General features: G+C 45.5%; 1 non-coding gene across 1 annotated transcript; it reads right to left on the bottom strand.

Moving 5' to 3' along the window:
* Positions 1 to 296: 296 nt before the first annotated feature.
* Positions 297 to 429, bottom strand: LOC142442086 (small nucleolar RNA SNORA70). The gene has a single exon (XR_012783339.1). It is a non-coding gene; the product is annotated as a small nucleolar RNA SNORA70 (small nucleolar RNA).
* Positions 430 to 11,091: the final 10,662 nt, after the last annotated feature.

Raw genomic sequence — 11,091 nt, 5'->3', positions numbered from 1 at the left:
TGAGCTGCTTTTCAACCACCATGTCTTCGAACTCATCATCATTAACCATGGTAAAAGTCCCACATCGTGGAGATATGGAACTTCTGATACCCAGGGAGCTGGAGCTTGGCCCTGGGTAGAGCCTTAATCACACACTTCTGGTTTTGAAGCTTGATGAGGTGGGCTTGATGACTTGGCCGATGTGTAGCCTGGCAACACTACCCTGGGGTTTTCCAAAGACATCCCTTTCCATACCCATCTGAAGCCTATATTGGGAGCATCAGGGATAAGGGAGGTCAGAAACACCAAAGAGCAATAATTGTCTCCAATATCGCTGTGGGAAGCCTGTATGAGACATCAGGCTGCAAATGCTGCTGATGAGGCTGGTGCTTGTCCTCACTGTTCCCTCGCTCCAGAGGGAAGGGATATGGTCAGCTTAATTGGCCGCAGTCTATCTAGCAATTTGACTCGAAAATCATAGTGAAGTGTCGGAACTGGAAAGACAGACCCAGACAGAGGAGAATCTGGTTAGCTCATTCAATGTTGGTGCCAACTCCTGGCCTTCATTTTCTGTAACTTCCACTGTGCATGAATAAGTCACGCCCATTTCATAGACACCAAAACAAACCCAGAAAGGAGCAGTGACTTCCCCAAGCCTCATCCAGGACCATCCAACTAGTATTTGAATTCCATCGATGTTTCAGGATATTTCCAGGAGGCTAATGGGATCAAGAGCTAGAGAAATAGGTTCTTAACTCTTCCTTGGTACTAGGTGTGTACTAGGCTACTGATCTCTCTGGGTTTCAGTTCACTCAACTGGAAACTCTGGGGATTAGATAAGAGGTGGTCGGTCTCTTTCCAGGTTCATGATCTATATGCACGAGGACCCAACAATGCTACATGGGAGCCATCTCTGCTCTTTACTTAGCAATTGAGTGTGTTGCTATTGCCCTGTAACTGTGCACTCTGTATTGTTGCGAGAAATCCTAGAGAAGCCTTCGTATCACAGAACGACAGACCTTGTACTCATTACTATTAGCTAAATCCTGCCAGGGTTGTCATGTAGTGCAAACAATCAACACACTCAACTGCTAACTAAAGAGCGGAGATAGAAGTCCATCCCAGGCACGTTGGAAGAAAGGACCGGTGATCTACTTCCCGAGAGTCAATCATTGATTCAGTCCAAGTCGCAGGAGCAGAGCACCGCCCCAAGCGGGGTAGACTCTAGAGCCCAATAGTTATTTTCCCGCTTGGTGAATGTGTTTTGTGATGAGCCATTCACACAAAGACCCACTTAGATCATCTCAAATGGGGAACATATTCCCAACATTATGATTGAACAAAAATTCTTAAAAACAATTATTTACTGGGGAAATCTATGAATAAACAAGTCCGTTATAATCTAAGTCCAAATGCTATCTAGACACATTTGTTGTTATCACCCAACTAAGTGAAAATGCCGTGGTCTATAATTTGCCCGTGATGGCTATTCCATTTTGAAGGGAAGATGATAAGTGAGCCACACCGCTAGTCTAGAGCATCTACTTTCTAGCTTTCCTATTTTCTCCATCTATCTGGTTGGGAGTAGTTGAAAGAGCTCAGCACCAGGAAGGTCAGAGGAGAAAAACATACTGTTTTTGATGGTGAAGATAATCTTGAAGCAGAAGTGACACAGGTTTAAGACAATGCTTGATGAGAGTCAAGCCTCTGAACGCTGTAACATCTGAGATTTTGAACCCACCCCTAACATCTTCAATTCAAATCATCGGCTGGCTGTGACCTGAAAATTTGCATTTCTAATCATTCTCAGTTGTTTCTGATCCTAATGACTCAGAGAGGAAGAGAGAGCTCAGATCTAGGCTTCCCCTCGACATCTAGAAATAATTCTTGAAGCTCATCTCCGTAGCATGAAGGAGGATACCTATATACATATACATACATCTGCACACCTAGCTCCCCTGCATCGTACATCTACACCACGCACCTGTAATACACCTGTGCGCCTCACATAGGTCCATCCACATGAACACTCTCCATATGCACACATATGCACGCACATATGCAGCCCAAACACGTTGAACTTCTGCTTCACTGCTAGCTAAGACACACTGACATCATTCATAAACCAAATCCTAAAATCAAACTCAGTACCATCAGGGTGATGTCCGAATGACCCAGTAGGACAGGACTTCCACGGTGGGTTTCTGAGACTGTAATTCTATGGGAGTAGAAAGCCCCCTCGTTCTGCAAAACTACTGGTGATTTGGTACATCTGGCCTGGTGGTTTGAAGCTAAACGCATAACTACTCTACCACCAGGACCCCTGGGCATCATTCGAAAACACGACCCATTTTTCTCACATACTCAGGTATGCATATGAACACACATGCTTGCACTATAGCATCTGTACTGCATGACTACATCCACTCTGTGTGCAGATGAGCATCATACTACATGCATGTACTCTCTACCCACACCACACACTCATGTCACACCTTTTCACAATATTGTATGTCACTTGGTATAGTGGCTACATGTTGGGCTGTGATCCACCAGGTTGGCAGTTCAAAACCACCAGCATCTCTGTGGGAGAGAGAGTGGGCTTTCTGGTCTCATAAACAGTTACAGTCTCAGAAAATCATAGGGCGTCACTATAAGTCAGTGGATGGCAGTAAGTTGACTATATGGACAAAGCCCATACTTCACCCTTGTATACCACATATGAGCCTCACCTGTTGTTCTGCATACATGTAGACATAAGCACACATCTGCACCACCCACAGGTGCTATCAAACTGTACCCCACATCCATACCTTAAGTCTGTTGCATGCCTGAGCATGTATGCACACACACTTCATCAGACATTCTATGCATGCATGCCTGCCTGTAACACACACATGTATAATTCACCCCTGTTCCACATATGTACATACACACACTTTACCCACACTACACACGAGGTGTCCATCAGCACCACAAACACACACCTCATCCTTGCACCACATACACATCCTTTTGCAGATTCCAAACTGCCAGCTGCTAACACCTTGACCTTGGGATATCTTTCCCGCTTCCTCTTTCCATGGAAGATCTGAACATCTTCCCTAAGGCTACTGTAGGGGATTCCCCATCACCTAAACATTTCTCTTTTCTCTCCTGTCTTACCTGTGCTTTGTAAACCAAATTCTTTATGGCTTCAACTGTCCATCCCACTGCAAAGTCTTTCCACTCAACTTAAAAACATTCTACCCACTCACTGCCAGCGTGTCAAAGGCTGATGCAGCAACTCTACAGAACTAACTGCCCCCTGTGACTTTCCAGGACTGAAAGTGTGTACGGGAGTAGAAAGCCCAGTCTTTCTCCTGAGGAGTGGCTGATGGTTTCAAACTGCGGACCTTGAGGATTTCAGAACAGCAAGAAATCACTTTGCCTCCAGGGCAAGAGAAGCTCTGGTGGAGTAGTGGTTACTCCTTGGGCTTTCATCTGCAAGGTCAGCCATAGGAAACCACCAGCCACTCTTTGAGAGAAAGATGGACTTTCTACTCCCCTAAACAAATACAGTTTCAGAAACTCAAAGGACAGTTCTACCCTGCTCTGTAGGGTCACTGTGATTCTGCATTGACTCAATGGCAGTGAGTTTTCTGTCCATCACTTTGGACTAAGAATTGGGGGGGGGCAGGGGATAGTGGTAAGGTGATGATAAAGGTAGCTTTGGTCATCATTCACCCATCCAGTCGTTCCTTCATTGCATGCACCGCTTAGATTGGTACAGGAGTTGCCTGTTGCTTGCTAGGAACTGCGTAAGCTGCTTATGCAAGGTGGGTATATTCCCTGCTTGCTCATGTTTTATTACCTCATGTTGATGACTATCCCAAGCATCTTAAAGACAACCTTACACCAAACTAAATGATGATGGAGGCATTTGGGGCACCATTAAAAGCCAGTGTGGGTCAGAAATATTTGAGACCTATTTCCTCACATCCCTCAGCATAGAGAGCAGTGAACTCTGTCCTCATTGCACCTCCAGGAGGTTCTCCTCAAACAGGGGAACAACCACCCAGACTAGCAAAGAAATGTTCAAGTAGCTCTGATCTTCGCAATCACAATAACATCGGCATCTTCGGGAGAACCATAGCCAGCTGCCTTGTGTCGATGCTGCCTCGCTGTAACCCGAACGCTCTGAGCAGAGAGCAGAACTGTGCTCCATGGGGGTTGTGGTGCAGTTTGCGGGAGCAGATTCTTGAGTCTTTCTCCTCAGGCTCCCCTTGGTGAACTCAAACCCCCGACCTTTTGAGCAGCAGCTGAACACGTCAGTGTTTGCCCCACGTGGAGTTCAGCACCTTATTCCATGAGGGTATGTGCCCTGCTACCCAGTTTAACTGCTACTTCTGGTCCTGGATGCTATCACCCCACTTTCCAGAGGAAAAGTCAGATCCTCAGAAGCACCAGCCAGAAAATGCGTAGCTGGCCAATGGGAGTTGAACCCATGATGACTGACTTCAGCATCTTCTCCCTTCCCCTCCACCCATCCTGCCCACGCAGCATGTGAAGTGCCTCCCGGAACCAACAGAGCTCCCTGAATGATAAGATATGAGGACAGCATCCGTGCTGTTCACAGTAAGGACAGACAGGCCCCTCTGTCCCCGCCTGCCCCATGCCTGTTACCAATCCAGGTAAGGGCAAAGGTGCTGAAGCTGACCTTCTAAGTCGGTCGATGGAATAATAGTGGTATCTTAACTTACTTTTGTTTGAAACGTAACCATACCTTAGCAAGAGCGTGCTACAAAGCTCATTCCAGCCTTCCCGGCTGTGGACGGCATTCCCGTGCTCTGCCGGACTCCTTGTTCCCGTTGAGGAACGCCCAGACAGTGCAAATGGTGAATGTGCTCGGATACCAACTGAAAGGTCTCCAGGTTACACCCACCCAGAGGTGCCTCCGAAGATAGGCCTGGAGATCTACATCTGAAAGGTCGCAGCCTTCAAAACTCAACAGCACACAGTCCAACTGGGACACACTTGGTTATGTGCTGTGGGTAGACATCACTCCCTGGCACTGGCCGCTTGTTTTCTTTGAGACAGACCTCGGTGTGTGTGTGTGTGTGTGTGTGTGTGTCTGTGTGTGTGTGTGTGTGTGTGTGTGTGTGGTTAGCCAGCAGGCAGTGAGGGCCCGGGACATGATGTAAAGTTTCTGAGATTCAAACTGGCCCACAAAATGTCCTCATACTGCATCTCAGGGCACCCGCGGTAACATTCCCCAAGCCGGGAGCCGCGCCCTCCCCTCCGACCCGAGGTCAGCGGATTTAGCCTGCCGTGAACATCTGTGGTCCCGTCAGCCGCGCTCAAGTAAAAGGTACTTAACGCGGCCGGCTCGTTTTGCAAGGTTAGAAAGAATCAATAGGAGATGTGTTTAATGTGGTATCACTATCAGGTCTCATCACACGTTTGAAACTGAAATACCCACAGTCGTATAAGATGTTCATCTCACTGTAAAGAGAAAGGGCTTAGTTGGGGTCCAGGATAGCGATCGCAGACTGTTAGGAAGACAAAAGGCTACGATGTGTCCTTTGGACTCTCACGTCGGCCCCCTTTCTCTTCCTCCCTCTCGATCCCTTGCCGCTGTTCAACCTCCCAGCCTTTGCGTCTCTTAGCTCGCTGCCTGCATCCTATCCCTTCTCTATGACCGCTCTTTCTTCCATCCTTCCATGTAGTTTCAGGTGTTCACGCTGCTCCTCGACTGCATTAAACCACCAAAGAAGCGGGGTCCGTTCCCCTGTGTCCCTTGCACACACGTGTCAACGGAAAACTTCAAGTTTGATCAGGGGTGCATGAGGGTGGGAGTGTGTGGGGAGGGGGACACAGAAAGAGGAGCTAATACTAGGGGCTCATGCAGAAAGAAACTGTTTAGAAAGTGACGATGGCAACATATGTACAAATGTGTTTGATACAATTGATCTATGGGATGTTGTAAGAGCCCCCAATAAAAATGATTTATTAGTTAAAAAAATACAAGTTTGGACTCTCTCATGGGGGGCAGTGGAGCTGGATGGAGCCCATCAGCTGACAGCAGGCCAGAATCTTCCACGAGCTTCCCTGGGAAGGTTTGGAAAGAGAAACTTGCCTGGATATACCATATTAAATACAGTGCCTTGCTCTTTCCATCCGTGGATCACAAGGTAAAACCATTTGCTGATTTTAATACATACTATTGTGGAAAATGTTAAGAGCGTATGGCTCAAAGCCCATCTCCACAGCAAGCCGCTGTGTGCATGTTGGCGTCAGTGTGCTTGGGAGGTGGTGCGGTGCTGTTCAACTCCATAAGGAAGCACCCAGGGGGCAGCCCAGCCCCTGGTAGAGGGCATTGTCAGACAAGACCAGGACAAGAAAGTAGTCAAGCCCTGTGTTTGCACGAAGCAGGCCAGAGGGCATTGGGCTCTCTGAGAACTTGCCAGTGGAATTCCCAGTGTTTTGCTCAGCAACACTGTCTGCTGAGACTGCTAGACAAGTGATCCCTGCAATAGCGTTCAAACCAAGAAGCTGACCTGGGGGTGAAATGGCCGTTTGTTCTCAGACCTGCATGTTCTCCAGAAAAGCCAAGCGTGATCTTTCCTTTTGAACTTCTGACTCGAGGTCTCTGAGGATTTCGTTGTAGCGGTTGACTATCTTTCGTGCCGCCCTTTGGACTCTCCTGAGCAGCTGTTTGTGCTTCAGCCCCTCTCCCCGTCCTTTTGGAACTCTACGTTCAGGAGCAAGTCTCAAAGGCTCTCTGACACCCATGTTGGTCTTCTCCTTTCCTGCCTTCATAATGACCTTTACCGTTCCTCTTGTGGGAGCTCTTCCCACATTACAGCTGGGCGTGGGTCATCTGTGTTGATGCGTCAGATGTATTCTTCAGATGACGGTCTCTAAATTCAGCTCAGAAATACGAGGGGGTACCCCCTGCCCTCAAACAACAACAAACAAACAAACAAAAATGGGGCAATAAAGCTCCACTGGGTGGAGCTATCCCAGTATGCATTTTTCCAGATCAGCAAGCATCGAGCAACTCACTCTAAGTTAGTGCACCCAGTGGCTACGCCTGGGAAGGTTCTCTCTCTCAAAATGAATTTTTTTGTAAAAGTAGTTTCGATCAAACCTCGTTTTTTTGCCATGGCCAATTTGAGAGAACGGCGTGCAGCTGTGAAATTTTGCATCCTGCTGCGAGAAAAATGCCTCCGAAACAGTTGTGATGCTGAACACAGCTTCTAAGGACAGCGCGATGGGAAAAGCTCACACGCGTGCGTGGTTTTCTCATTTCAAAAAAAGGTGAAACGTAGATTGATGACAACCCTCATCCTGAATGCTCATCGACGTCCTGAACGGACGAAGATGTTAACTCCTAATGCACTTGGAATCTGGCTGGTGCATTGGTTAAGCAGCCAGCTTTAAATGTCAAGGTCAGTGGAACAAACCCACCAGCCACTCTGAGAGAGAAAGGCCAAGTGCCCTGCTCCTGTAAAGATTTACAGCACTGGAAAACCTAAAGAGGGGTTCTACCCTGCCCCTTAAAGTCACTATGAGTCAGAACAAACTCCATGGCATTGAGTTCTTGTCTTCTTTCAAAATGAATGTATCTGGTGTTTCAGCATGAAATATGGTTGACTGACATTCAATGATCAGAGGTCTTTATCATCTTAAGGAATATCGGCCAAAATTCCACTACTCACCAAAAGGTTGGCTGTTGAAAGCCATCCAGAGGCTTCTTAGAAAACAGACTTGGTGTTCTGCTACTGAGAGGTCACAGCCTTGAAGGCTCAGTGGGCCATAGTTGTGCTCTGCACACATGGCTCACCATGAGTCTGAGCTGGCTCTGCAGGGACAAACAGCAGCAGCTCCTGGATTACGCTGAGATACAGTGAAACTGGAAGCCAAGGAGACTGCCTCCTTTTCTGTTCTCCTGATGGTCTGCCTTTGACAGAGTACAGCCTATTGCTTTTCTACTGTTCTATTTAGTGACAAACATTTGAGGGTTTGTTTGTTTGCCCCCTTTCTTTGACAGTTCTCTATCTTATATAGTTTGGGGTTTTCACAAGTTTTACTGTGCAAAACTTGTTTTAAAAATCAACATTTGATACTGCATATTATCACAAATATTTTAGGCTCCATGATAAAGTTAATACCTCTGAATTCTTTTTTGAGAAATGCAGTGAGTTATTTGGAGATCATGTTGTATCGTGCTTGCCTTCGGAATAAATTCTTCCTTATCATGTTGCATTACTTTTTTCGTACATTTCTGTCTTGTTTTATTTACCCATTCTTCCAATTATACTTCTATGCTCTTAATCCCTGCTGTTATTTTCTCTCATTTTCTATTATTTCCATTTTGTTATGGTTGTTCTTAACCTTCTCTCCTTCTCTCTCTCTCTCTCTCTCTCTATATATATATATATATATAGATATATAGATATATATATATCATATATATATATATATATATATATATATCATATATCTATATATATATATATTCCTCTAAATCAACTCAATGCAAACAGCAATCAGTCCCAACGACCTCAATGAGAAAAAAAAAAGCAATGTCGGAATACACACACACACACACATATATATATATATATATATTTATCTTTAATTGGGTGCTTTGACAATACTCTGTTGTGAAGCTTTTCAGAAGTAAATAAGCTGAGCTGTCCTACTCATCTGTGCTAGTCGGGAGGTCCCACTGAAGTCTGTCCACTATGTGTGACCTTGCTGGCATATGGACTACTCGCGGCACAGCTTACAGCACCAGAGCAACAAGCACGCCACCACAACACGACAAACTGAGAGCTGAGTTGTGGCTCATATTTTAATCATCAAATATTTCACACTAAAACTGAAACCAACATTTAAATCATGAAGAGCTTAGTTTAAGAAGAGTATGGAAAGTCTTTTAAGTTTATTTCTTTAATTTCACACACTTAATGAAAGAGACCTATGGGAGGAAATTAGAGAATTTTCCCACCCTAATTCAGCATCAGGAGGACAGGGTCATATTATATTTTACATGTTGCTATGAATTACCCAAGACTCAATTTTATGTAGCCTTGCCAGATCATTATTTATATGAAAGTAACTATACTGCTATCACATATGACCTCAGACAACACAGGTTTCATACCATCTCATTCTCTGGGGACAGACTTTCATCTTAGGTGAGCTGGAACTTCTGTCCTCTTCAGTATGGTTTGACGGAGCCATTTTTAGGATCCCTTAGAGGAGCCCATTCTCCATGGGGCAAAATAATGGTACTATATTTTGTAAAGAAACAAAAACCCTCACACTTGAATAAATCTAGGGATAAAAAATTGATATTGTTGGCAGAAATCAGGGCAGGAAGGTCACTAAAAAGGAAATTCCACATGGCCAGTTTGCAGGAGGGGCACCATAAATATAAGTAGGTACAGATCCACTTGGTTTGGAGGAGTTGTGGGCTCTTGGCTTACCACGGTGGAAGCTGGCTAAGGTTTAATCTTAGCCTTGCAACAGTCTTGGTGGAGCCAGGCTCCTTCAGCCGGCCCAAGAGCTTTATGTCAACACAGCCACAGCTTGCCACAACTTGGGGCAGGGTTAAACCCCTCCAGTCCCATGATCAGAGTTTGGGGCTCAGCTATATTGTTACTTTTGTTTCTCTCTCTTCTCTCTTTCCATCCACAATCTCAATCTCAGCAAGCTCAGTTGCATTTTTTTTTCTTTTACTTTTCCCTTTTCTCTCAAACACCACTGTTGACCTCCAGGCCACTCCCTTTAGCCTAGGGCATTAATGCCTGCCCTCCACCCAGGTAGGGGAGATCCACCCTCTGCAGCATAACAGGAGGCTGGGGAAAGCCCACCCACCTTCCTCTGGGGTAAATCTACCCACCTTCCTCCAGGAGAAATCCCACCCATCTTCTTCCCAGGTAAGTCCCGCCTGCATGGCTGGGAGAGCTCCTGCCCATTTTCTGTGGTCCCATGTGACTGAGGGAACATCCTCCAGCCTGCCATAGTGCCTTGCATGGTCTAAGGCAACTCTGCTAACACTCTCCAGTGTTCCACTCTTCTGAAGAAACTTATGCCCAACCTCCCTGGTGATCTAGCTGACCAAGGAAATTCTGCCCACCTCCATGGTGCTCTACACCAAATCAAGCAAACCCACATGCCTTCTGAAGCACTTCCATTGCAGCAGGTACCCCCACATGCACTCTGAAGTGCTGCATGCTGCCGTGGGCCACACCACCACAGCTTCTTGTGAGATCATCCAGGGCAGCACCATCCTCACGTAACCACAAGCACCCAACAAGCGTCCCCCGAGAGGACCATCCAACTTGCCCTTCACCACAGAAGGATAAAGCGATAGGCCAATCCCATAGTCCAATTAGCTGTAAGTAGTTCGAAAAAGCATCCCTACAAGTCTCCCAGAGAGAGCTCAGTGCTCTTAAACTCTCTGTAAAATAGCACCGGGCTCCTCTAAATCAACTCAATGCAAGCAGCAATCAGTCCTAACGACCTCAATGAGGAAAAAAAAAAGCAATGTCGGAAGATGTCCTGAACCTAACAATGTGCATAGAAGAAGCAGACATTTATTTGTCACAGAAAGGAACTTTAAGACTGCTGCTGGAGTCATACAGGATATGAGGGAACAATACAGAAAAAGGATGAAATTATAGAGGAGATAAAGACCATACACTAAAGGCAAATACAAGAGCTCAGGGATGAGATAACAAAAACCAGTAGCAAACTCATGGAATTCACGAACAGACAGGAGGAGGCAAAGAACCCCACCAGTAACCTAGAGCAGGGGTGTCAAACTCAACTAAAATGCAGGTCATTTTGGTGCAACAGGCAAGATTCACACAGGCTATACCACAAATTTTGTTAAATTTATATTTTGTTACAAATTTTGTTAAATTTATATTTTGAAGTGAGGATTCAAGATATGATAGGATATGGATAGAATAATAAAAACCCTATATGATTGCTTTTATTCAAACATTTTATTTGATGTATTTATCAAACTAAAATTATTCTTTTTACCTGAAACTTGCCAGCACTTTCCTCCTACTAGTTTTCCAATATCTTGATTCAAAGACTGAGAACAGA

Source organism: Tenrec ecaudatus, chromosome 2 (assembly GCF_050624435.1).
Source record: "Tenrec ecaudatus isolate mTenEca1 chromosome 2, mTenEca1.hap1, whole genome shotgun sequence".
In the NCBI taxonomy this organism is placed as follows: domain Eukaryota; kingdom Metazoa; phylum Chordata; class Mammalia; order Afrosoricida; family Tenrecidae; genus Tenrec; species Tenrec ecaudatus.
The sequence above is the reverse complement of the archived record's forward strand: the minus strand, read 5'-3'. Positions and strand labels throughout refer to the sequence as shown.